Raw genomic sequence first — 10088 nt, forward strand, 5'->3', positions numbered from 1 at the left:
GCAGCCCATCTCATCAGCCGCAGCCTGCTCACACGGCCCACAGGTGTGTGAGTGGCAGACTGACCTCTCTGCCATCACAAGTCTACACATTTAGGAGTCTCTACTCTCAAGAGAAAACAATTCCTACTTTTGCTCTAAATAAGCTCAGGTTAATTAAGGCATTGGTGTAGTGGGGACACCCTGGTAATTTCCCTCCTAATGGTAGTTCTAGGGCCTTAGGCCAATGAAAACTTTAAAAATGTGAGTGACTTTGAAGGGCTCACTCCTTAGAAGGTCAACAGAACCCCAAGCAGCCAGCTGTCCAGTGTCCCTCGATCCTCTCACCTGTGGCAACCCTCCCCCAGTGTGTATCTCACCACTTTGGCATCCTCTATATTAAACCAGATCATCTGAAGTTGATGGTTTTATAGATCAAGAATTGTAGCACATTGGCAGTCCCTCCCGTCAAGCGTCTGAGGAAGGGGCCACTGGGCATAGCAGGGAGGTGTACACCATCCCAGCTGCTCTGTCACTGTGGCAGCCGGGACCCAGGCTGATGTGGGCCACTGAATGAGAGAAAAATAAGGATTGCATCTTTCAGGATCTGGCTCACAAAATATGGCAGCTATTAGAAATAAATTACCACTGGCAGCTATTAGAATAAACAGCTGTGAAGTACCATCACTCTGGCCCATACCCAGGCAGGGAGCTCTACTCTTCAAGTGCCCAGGAGGAACCACAAACAAAACTGAGTGGGACCAGGCAGCTCAAGGGTGTTCTTGGACAAGGTGCCCAAAGTCCAGCAGATCACTGGACTCTCATTCAGGGCTCTGGTAGCCACATTCGGCACAATTGCCTCGCAGGTGGGAGAGGCACTAATTTGACAGAGAATGCAGCTGGACTCATACTGCTGAATTCAGTGCCAGTTGTCTTAACTCAGCTTGTGAAGCTGGCTTCTGGAAGCTGAGTTTCTGTAAACACCTGAGCTGAGTCCCAGAAATCTCAGGGTACAATGAGCTCAGAGCTTGAGCTTCTTGGCAACTTGGGCAGGGGGTCAGGCTGTGGCTCCAGGTACCGATGCCACACTCTGTGTCCAGGTCTGCCATATTTCAGAGGTTGGTAGTTTGAAATTGTGCCTCCGAAAGTTACCCAAACAGATTTCACATACACACGAAGCACACACAGGGGCACACGCACACCCACACACATACAAGTGTGGCCAGCTGCAGACTGAGTTTGGTGAGACACATTTTCATGGCCACCTCTTTCTGTAAACTGTGATGATGGAAGAGGCATGTTCTGTCTGTCCTTTGAGCATGTAGCCCACTGGAGGACAGACAGACGTAGAAACTACCCTCATGACTCAACCCAGGCTTGCCTTTGGGTCCCAAACACATCAACCAGGAGGCTCTGTACACACTGATGTACAGATTCTGTAGCACAGAAGGTGAAAAATGCTCTGCATCTCCAAGTGACTCTGGACAGGTTGCTGTTTGCCCATTGTCCGTCCACCCCAACATACTGCCGCTCTGACAGCAGGAAGCATAGGAGAAGTTCTTACCTTGAATTTCCAGAGGTGCCAGGGTCAGCTCCCTGGGGTGGGTGCTCAACACGGGTCCCCGGGATGAGACACAGCTGACCCCAACGTGACTTGTGCTGGGATGCACTGTGAGCCTCAAGGCCACAACACTGCTCTGGGTGTGGATGAGTCCCTCCCAGCCCCAGGTACTGGCTCTGCTGTACCAGGGTCCTGTGGGCACCCAAGCTCCCTGGATCAATACTGCATTTCCATGTTTTTATCACCAGAACAGGCACCCAACACACTCACCATCAGATGAGGGGTCCTCAGACTTTTTAAACAGGGGGGCCAGTTCACTGTTCCTCAGACCGTTGGAGGGCCGGACTATAGGCCCCAGGACAAGTCGGCTGCTAAACAGGACAGGCTGGATAAATGTTGTAAGCAGGCTGCATGTGGCCCGTGGGCCATAGTTTGAGGACGCCTGAATTCTAACTCATATCTGGGTTGAGTTTATTCTAACTCTGATCTGGTCTGAGTTTATTCGTGTTGATGCCAACTCCATGGTGGTGGGGCTGGTGTGACTCACCCACACGTGTGCAGGAGCCCAGTGGCATTGGACACATCCAGGCAGCAGGGCCAGCAGGTGTGGCCTGGCTCCTGTCCTCCATCACAGGGAGACTGGAGTTTATTTTTATGTGTGGTTTGTATAAAAGTAAGTCTCAGTGTGTCATCTCCCAGCCTGGCTCCAGAGTCACGGGAATCTGCTATCTGTTCGTACTCAGCAGTGCCTTGTCGGGCCACTGAGTTCTGCTTGGACATCTTGAGTTGCTATCTCAGTTCCCGATTGTCAAAAATCAGTGTGATTGATATTCGTGTTGTTTCAGGTAAGTTACCAAAAATGTGCTCAGAGAATCACTGCAGCTCTGATGAGGGAGTGGATGAGACAGCCCGGGCCCTGGCTGGGGCACCGTTCCCCCCGTCTCTCGCACTCCCTTTCTTTCCCACAAAGAAGAATTTGGCTGTTTTATTTGTCTTCTTTCCATTGGACAACCTTGGACACTGAGCTCCTGGAGACGGTGGGGATGTGGCTCCATCCTCGGGCCCAGTGTCGTCATGGAGCCCCTCGCAGGGTGTAGAGAAACACACATCAAACAGACTGAATTTATGTCACTCAAGACGCTCTCTGATTTGAAGATGATCACAGCTGGGTATTTTTTGAATGCAGTAATGCTGTGGTCCCCAACCCCTGGGGCACAGACAGGTACCAGTCTGGGGCCTTTTAGGAACCAGGAGGCAAAGCAGGAGTGAGCGTGGGCGATCAAGGAAGCTCATCTGTATTTATAGCTGGGCTCCATCACGGGAGCTCTGCCCTGTCAGATCAGGGCTCATTACAGACTCACAGGAGTGAGAACCCAGCTGCAAACAGTGTGTGGAGGTGTCCAGGCTGCACGTTCCTTGTGAGAATCTAATGCCTGATCTGATGTAAATATAATTAGCGGAAACCACACCTCTCTACCCCATCTGTAGAAAAAATTGTCTTCCATGAAACTGGTCCTTGGAGCCAAAAAGCTTGAGACTTTTTGAGCTGCTGTGATGTATGTGCTCTACAGATAAGACTTTTTCAAAGAATACATCTTTCTCAGCCTCTGAGCGTCTGCACGTGGGGGCATATGTTACTACAGGTATTTATGAGACCACTTGTTTATGAAGTCAGCTACCATGTTCCCTTGGGCAGAAAATGCATCAGCTCAGCCATGTCTGAGTTCTCTGTGTTGGCCACACACTCAGGGAAGACTTCTCGGGCCAGATGGAGGTAGCTCAGCCATGTCTGAGTTCTCTGTGTTGGCCACACACTCAGGGAAGACTTCCCGGGCCAGATGGAGGTGGGTTGTGGTTGACACTGGCCAAGGTCACTGAGGCAGCCCACACCTGCATGGCTCTCAGAGGCCTTCCCTGTCCTCTATTCATCCTCATCCCTGGGGCAGTGTGGGGTTTCCTCAGCAGAACAGCTGCAGCACCAGAAAGAAGGCCCAGAGCCATCCCATCCACTAGTGAGACTAGTGTGTGTGTTCTGTCCAGGTGTGAGACTCTGGGCTGGCTTGTCACAGGAACATGGACTGAATGGGAACTAACTTTACAGGTAAGAAAAGTGCCTCTCAGCAAGCTGGGGGCTGAGGTCACGGTGCTTGCAAGCATCATGTGAAACATTTTCATCACACAATGGGAAGTGCTTAAGTCTTAATGGCATTTGCATTTCATCCTGAATTTTTTAAAAATTAAGACATTATAGGATAGATTTTAGCCATAGACTGTATGTGTGGGAAGATAACCTTGTCCACAATTTTTCACGGAGATCAGGCTTTCTAATTGCTCAGAACAACTGTCTTCACTGCCTCCTGAGCCATCTCTACACCTCATGTCAGTCTCACAAAGTTTGAGAGATTCTCCACGCTGCCTGTCAAGATAAACACCACCACACAATTTGGATTTCAGTATATAGGGTGTTTTCTTGTATAGGACATATAAGGCCAATTAGAATAAAATACGCATGCATTTACACTCCAGACTAGCCAGCTGCAGAGCAGTACTCCTCCCTAACACAAGCTTGGCAAAAAGGGACCTGGGCTGACCTGGTGCAGAGGTAACTCAGTCCCGCAGGTGACCACCACTGCTTACAGATGCTCTCACTCAAGCCCGGCCCGCCCAGTCTCAGGGGAAGCTACAAAACCACAAGGCGAAGTTCCCGGTTCCGCCAATCAGGTGGGCTTGGGCTGCGCCTCTCACACTTCCCGGCACCTCTGCCCACATCGATGAGGTCATATCTGCAAGACGACTCTACAATGCGTCTTTAATGACTTCAGTGCAGCACACCTGCAGATGATGGGGGTAACACACACCTTTAGTTTCAGTCTCCAGCTCTCAAAAACCACATGATTATTATGATAATCAATACTGTTGTCATTTTGTATTCTCAAAATTTGGGCTTTGTGCCAAGCACATCTGTCTTGGGAGAAAGAAAATCATTTTCCTCAACTTACATGTACCTCTACTTGGTCAAAGACACTTGAGTGTGTAGTTCGGTGCAAAGCTTGTGCTTCCACCGTGCACCACCCTGCAGACGCCATGTTCTAGAGAACAGCTTGAGAAAAATCAGTCCTTTAACTGCAACAGTTACTGAACACTATTCTAGGTGCTGGGAAGACATGGAGGTAATAACAGTAGCCATGTACCTTAAAGTAACTGACACTACATTTCTTAATTTGATTTTTTACTTTTGGTGTAATCTGGTTGTGGACCAGTACCAGTCCATGGCCTTTTAGGAACCAGGCCACACAATTTGAGGTGAGTGGTGGGTGAGAGCGCAAAGCTTCACCTGTATTTACAGCCACTCCCCATCACTGGCAGCTCCCCCCCTCCGCCCCCATCAGATCAGGGCAGCATTAGATCCCACAGAAGTGCAAACCCTGCTGTAAACTGCAAGTTCCAGGGATCTTGGCTGGGGCTCCTCGTGAGAGTCTGGTGCCTGGTGGTCTGAGGTGGAGCTGAGGCGGCTGCAGACACAGAGGTCATTAGCAGAGGGGTCAGCCTGCCTGCACAGAGGCCACATAAGCCAGCTGCCTGCAGCGTACACCAAACCACCCCAGCCCCATCTCAGGAGAAACTGTCTGCCCTGAAATCAGCCCTTGCTGCCAAGAATGTTGGGGCCTCTGCCTTCAGGTTAAAGTCGTGGGCTGTGGGTTATAGTGTGAGGTGCATGTCAGCCCCAGGTGAATGTGTTTTCCATAGTTCTGTCTAATTTTTACAGCAGCACCACCAGGAGGCATTAGCTATGCCTTTTTCCAAATGAAACTAAGGGACTTGGAATATTTTACAAAATTGAGAAAGGAAAACATAGGAACAAGACATACAATTGGGTTGTCAAGTTTAAAATGCCTTTTTTTTTTTTTTTTTTAGAGAGAATTTCACCTTGTCACCCTTGGTAGTACCGTGGCATTACAGCTCACAGAAACCTCCAGCTCCTGGGCCTAGGTGATTCTCTTGTCTCAGCCTCCTAAGTAGCTGGGACCACAGGTACCTACCACAGCGCCCGGCTATTTCTTTGTTGCAGTTTGGCCAGGACTGGGTTTGAACCCGCCACCCTCGGTATATGGGGCCAGCACTCTACTCACTGAGCCACAGGTGCCAACCTAAAATGCCTTCTTTCCACTATAAGCCCAACACGAGGGGGCAGTTGGTCCAGGTGGGGTCACACCTCCGAGCTGCAACTGTGGCCCTCACAGCTGGAGTGAATGGAGTGAAGAGACCTTTGCTGTTTCCAGCTGCTGAGAACAGGCTGTCCTCCTGGAGCATGGCTGGAGACTGCCCAGGAGCCACCTAACTGCCGACCCAGGGGCAGCCGCCACCCCCACCCCCTGCAGAGCCTCCTGCAGTCACTCCCATGTGGCTAAGTCCCAGATTTGCTTCTGCTCCTGGGATTGCTTCCCAGGGCAGGTGCCTAGGAAAGATGTTGGTCCCAGCAAGGCTGAACCTGGGGTCAGATGTCCCAGAGTCCTCTGGGCCCGGTCATGGGTCCCAGACACTGCCCTGGACACCTGGCACCTTGGAGACAGCCTGAGAAAACTGCCCACACAGAGTCCAGCCCAGACAGTGAGAAATAATTACGTTAAAAATGAGGGAAACTAAAGTCATCAGGGGACAGGACATTTGTTTTAAAATCAGAAGCCAGAAGATAGGCTCGGCGCTGTAGCACAACCGGCTAAGGCGCCAGCCACGTACACCTAAGGTGGCAGGTTCGAATCCCCAGCCCGGGCCCGCCAAACAACAATGACGGCTGCAACCAAAAAATAGCCAGGCGTTGTGGCGGGCGCCTGTGGTCCCAGCTACTTGGGAGGCGGAGGCAGGAGACTCGCTAGAGCCCAGGAGTTGGAGGTTGCTGTGAGCTGTAATGCCACGGCACTCTGCCCAGGGGGACAGCTTGTGGCTCTGTATCAAAAAAAAAAAAAAAAAAAGAAGCCAGAAGATGTGGGCAGCCAGTGTCCGGGGCCAGCCCCTGGGGTGACAGGGGAGCAGTGGCCTGGTTCATCCACAGGGCAGAGCTGGCAGCACCCAGGGCACAGAATCCTGGGGGACAAGTGTGGCTCAGGGTCGCAGCTTCTGAGAGTTCAGAGGTGCCAGAGGATTGCTGACTTCAGGGTGTGTCTGTGCAGAGGGGCCGGCGGGGTTGAGGCAGGCGCCCAGTGGAGGATCTGGCCCCTCCATGCTCCTCCCCACAGATATCCCAGGGCGCTGGAGCAGTTTCCTCTTCCCCTTGTGGGTATTGGCGCTGGGCATGCCTGGCTGCACCCCAGCTCTGCAAGGCGGCCCCAGCACCGGCCACAGCTGAGCCAGGAGCACATGGGGGTCAGGAGGGGCCTGTCTCATCCTGGGCATCCCACGGCCTCAAGCTGCGGTAGGGGGACAGAGGAGGCCACAGTGGCTCATGGCCAGAACTCCAGGACTCTGGGTGTGCAGTGATTCACTGGGAGGTCACGCAGCTGCTGATTCCAGGGTTCTGGTTACAGCAAGTGGCTAGAATTTGGGTGCCATAATTTGAAGTTTAAACTGCAGGAGCAGAAGCAAATCTGGGACTTAGCCACATGGGAGTGTCTGCAGAAAGCTCTGCAGTGTGTGTGTGGGGGGGAGGGGCAGTTGCCCCTAGAACCCAGTCAGCTTGGACACTCAACCACCCTGGACCCTTCCTTCCTCCAGGATGTGCTTCCTTTGGGGGCCCTTGGGACATGAGAGATGCAGAGCCCTTGGCAGCATCTTGAGTGTAGAGACGCTGTCCCTGGAACAACCCGTTTGATATCGGGCAGCTTGACTGCATGGACGTGTGGGACTTTTATCTTCAGACTCAGAGCACAGCCTTCCTGGGTGGGACGAGCTCTGGCCACGTCACAGACAGAGAGGAGCAGGGACTATGTTCCTAGGACTGCAGGGGGCAAATGGCCAGCATGAGGCCAGGACCGTGCTAAGTGCCTGGTGCCTGCCGCCCATCTACAGCAGCCCAGGGTTCTGGGGACACCCATGCAACCCTGAGGGCTCACAGTGGTGATGGAAGATCCCACACTTCCAAGTCTCCTGGAACAGGGTGGGGGCCTGAGGGTGATTGGTGGATACTGGTCAGTATAGAGTCTCCTGCTACAAGCCTCCCTTCCCTGCTTTGTGTAATACTGAACAATGGGACACATATGAAGTATTCAAAATATTCTGTTTACTCGGTGAGTGCAATAAAATCAATAGCAGTTGCTGCTAAGAAACCTCGGAAGGTGATTTTCTGGAATGGATTCTAAACTACCTTAGCAGTTTGGCATTGTGGTTGGGCTGGTTGTCATGAAGTGAGGGTTGATTTGGGGGGCAGGAATGTAAATTAGTGCCATATGACAGCCTGCTCAGGCCACTTAGCATGCGGCTGTTTTTAAGAGAACTTGACAAATTGGACCTGGGGTCTGTTTTTCTTTGTGAGTAGGGACTGCTCAGGGGGCTGCCCCACCCCCACATTCAGAGTCGGGGGATGAGAAGACACAGCCATGTGGCCGTGTGGGGTGACAGCACAGCAAGTCCTGTGGTCAGCACAAAGTCCAGGAGTGACTGAGGGGTGAGGGCACTTCTCAGGACTCTTCACCTCAGTCTGCTTTTGGGGTGGACACAGGGCTCCGTGGGAGGGCTGGCCACGAGGACTACTTGTGACTGTGACATCGCTCTGCCTCTTCTGACCAGGTCTAGGCAAAAACTCTGAAGATCCTTATTTTTGTGGCTTTCTAGAGTTCTGCAGGTTGTATGTAAGGAAAAATTCTTTGTTGAGGTAACACCAGCTTTTGATGAAGCTCAAGCTTCAACTCCTACATCTAAAGGGATTCTGGGATGCACCTCAGCTTCCTGCTGGACTACGGGGTTACTTGGGCCTGAGAACCAGCCTCCCACCCTCCTGCAACTTCCCAGGCCAAAATGTAGGTTTCACCCTCAGACATAAACTGCTCTTCATGTTGGACAAGGTCACAAGCACAGCACTGTTTCCTCTGTTCTCAAAAAGACTTGGCGACCCTTCTCCTATAGGCCCAGTGTCTCACTGAGGAGAGGGCTCTGGGGGTGAAAGAACCCAGCACATGGTCTCCAAGCCCAGGAGAGCAGAGGACATGCCCCAAAGGCTGCCCAGCGGAAGGCAGAGCCCATGGAGCTGGAGCAGCTGACTCCCGTATAGTGCCAGGGACAAGTGCAGAGAAAGCCTGGAGGGACAGGAGGGGGAGCAAGGCCAGGGCTGCCACCCGAGCTCTAGGGAGACAATTGTGCCAGGTGGAGCAGAGGACAGTGGGCGTCTGGTGACAGAGGTGGCACAGGGGATGTGCTTATTTAGGGGGAAACACTCGGCTATGAACTGGAAATGCAGCAATAAAATATTGTTGGAAGTGAGAACAACAGGAAAGGTATCTGAGTGCCACCTACTCAGTTCTAAAACTGCTCCCGTGAGGCACTTGAGGCACATGGGGACTGGCCCCACTGACCAGAGCACGGAGCAGGGAGTGCTCTGTTACTCCGTGACACCAAGTTGTGGTGAAGGTTCCCTGCACGGTCACTTCTCAGCCATGGAGAAGGCCCCTGGGCTCCCTGGCTGGCTTGCTCCCTTTTTCTATTTTTTTTTTCTTTCTTCTTTCTCCTTGTTTTGAAACCTAATAAGATTGTTTATCAAATATAGTAGAAAATGTTCACCAATGAGTATAAACACTAGAAGTTAAGATGCATTTAAACTTTTGTCATTTCTACACTTGATCTTAGCCAAAAGGTTGAAAAGTGGTAAGACTTTTGTCATTTCTAAAATTATTCTGCGATCACCATTGTACTTGGAATATATCCTGTAAAAAGGATGAATGAAAACACGTGTGCCTATAACCCTAGCCCCCGCCCAGCCCATGGTCACACACTTTCCCTTCACTCAGAAGTAACACCCTGCATCGTGGATTATCTTACCTGCTTTACTTTGTAATTTTATCACACACACACTTACATATCCCTAGAACACAGAGTGGTGCTTAAGTTTGCTTGTGTGTTTCTGTGAACAAAAGTACACGCATGGTTCCTCTGCGACTTTTTTCCACTTTCTTTTTTTTTTTTTTTTTTGAGACAGAGCCTCAAGCTGTCACCCTGGGTAGAGTGCCATGGCATCACAACTCAGAGCAACCTCCAACTCCTGGGCTCAAGCGAGTCTCCTGCCTCAGCCTCCCAAGTAGGTGGGACCACAGGCGCCCGCCACAACCCGCTATTTTTGGTTGCAGTCATCATTGTTTGGTGGGCCTGGGCTGGATTCGAACCCGCCACCTTGGGTGTACGTGGCTGGCGCCTTAGCCGCTTAAGCCACAGGCACCAAGCCTTTTCCCACTTTCTTTACACTTCGTTTTTGAGACTCAGCGGTGCTGAAAGCATAGCAGAGAGCACTTCCTAGCAGAACTCGCGCACTTCATGCCAATGGCATCTAGCGTCTTCCAGATGGGGACCTGGTGGATATTCTAACAGACCATCTCCTGGGTCTACCCTGGAGTGTGTGTCATCCCTGAGC

Source organism: Otolemur garnettii, unplaced genomic scaffold, assembly GCF_000181295.1.
Source record: "Otolemur garnettii isolate 467f Iridium unplaced genomic scaffold, OtoGar3 scaffold00139, whole genome shotgun sequence".
Lineage (NCBI taxonomy): Eukaryota > Metazoa > Chordata > Mammalia > Primates > Galagidae > Otolemur > Otolemur garnettii.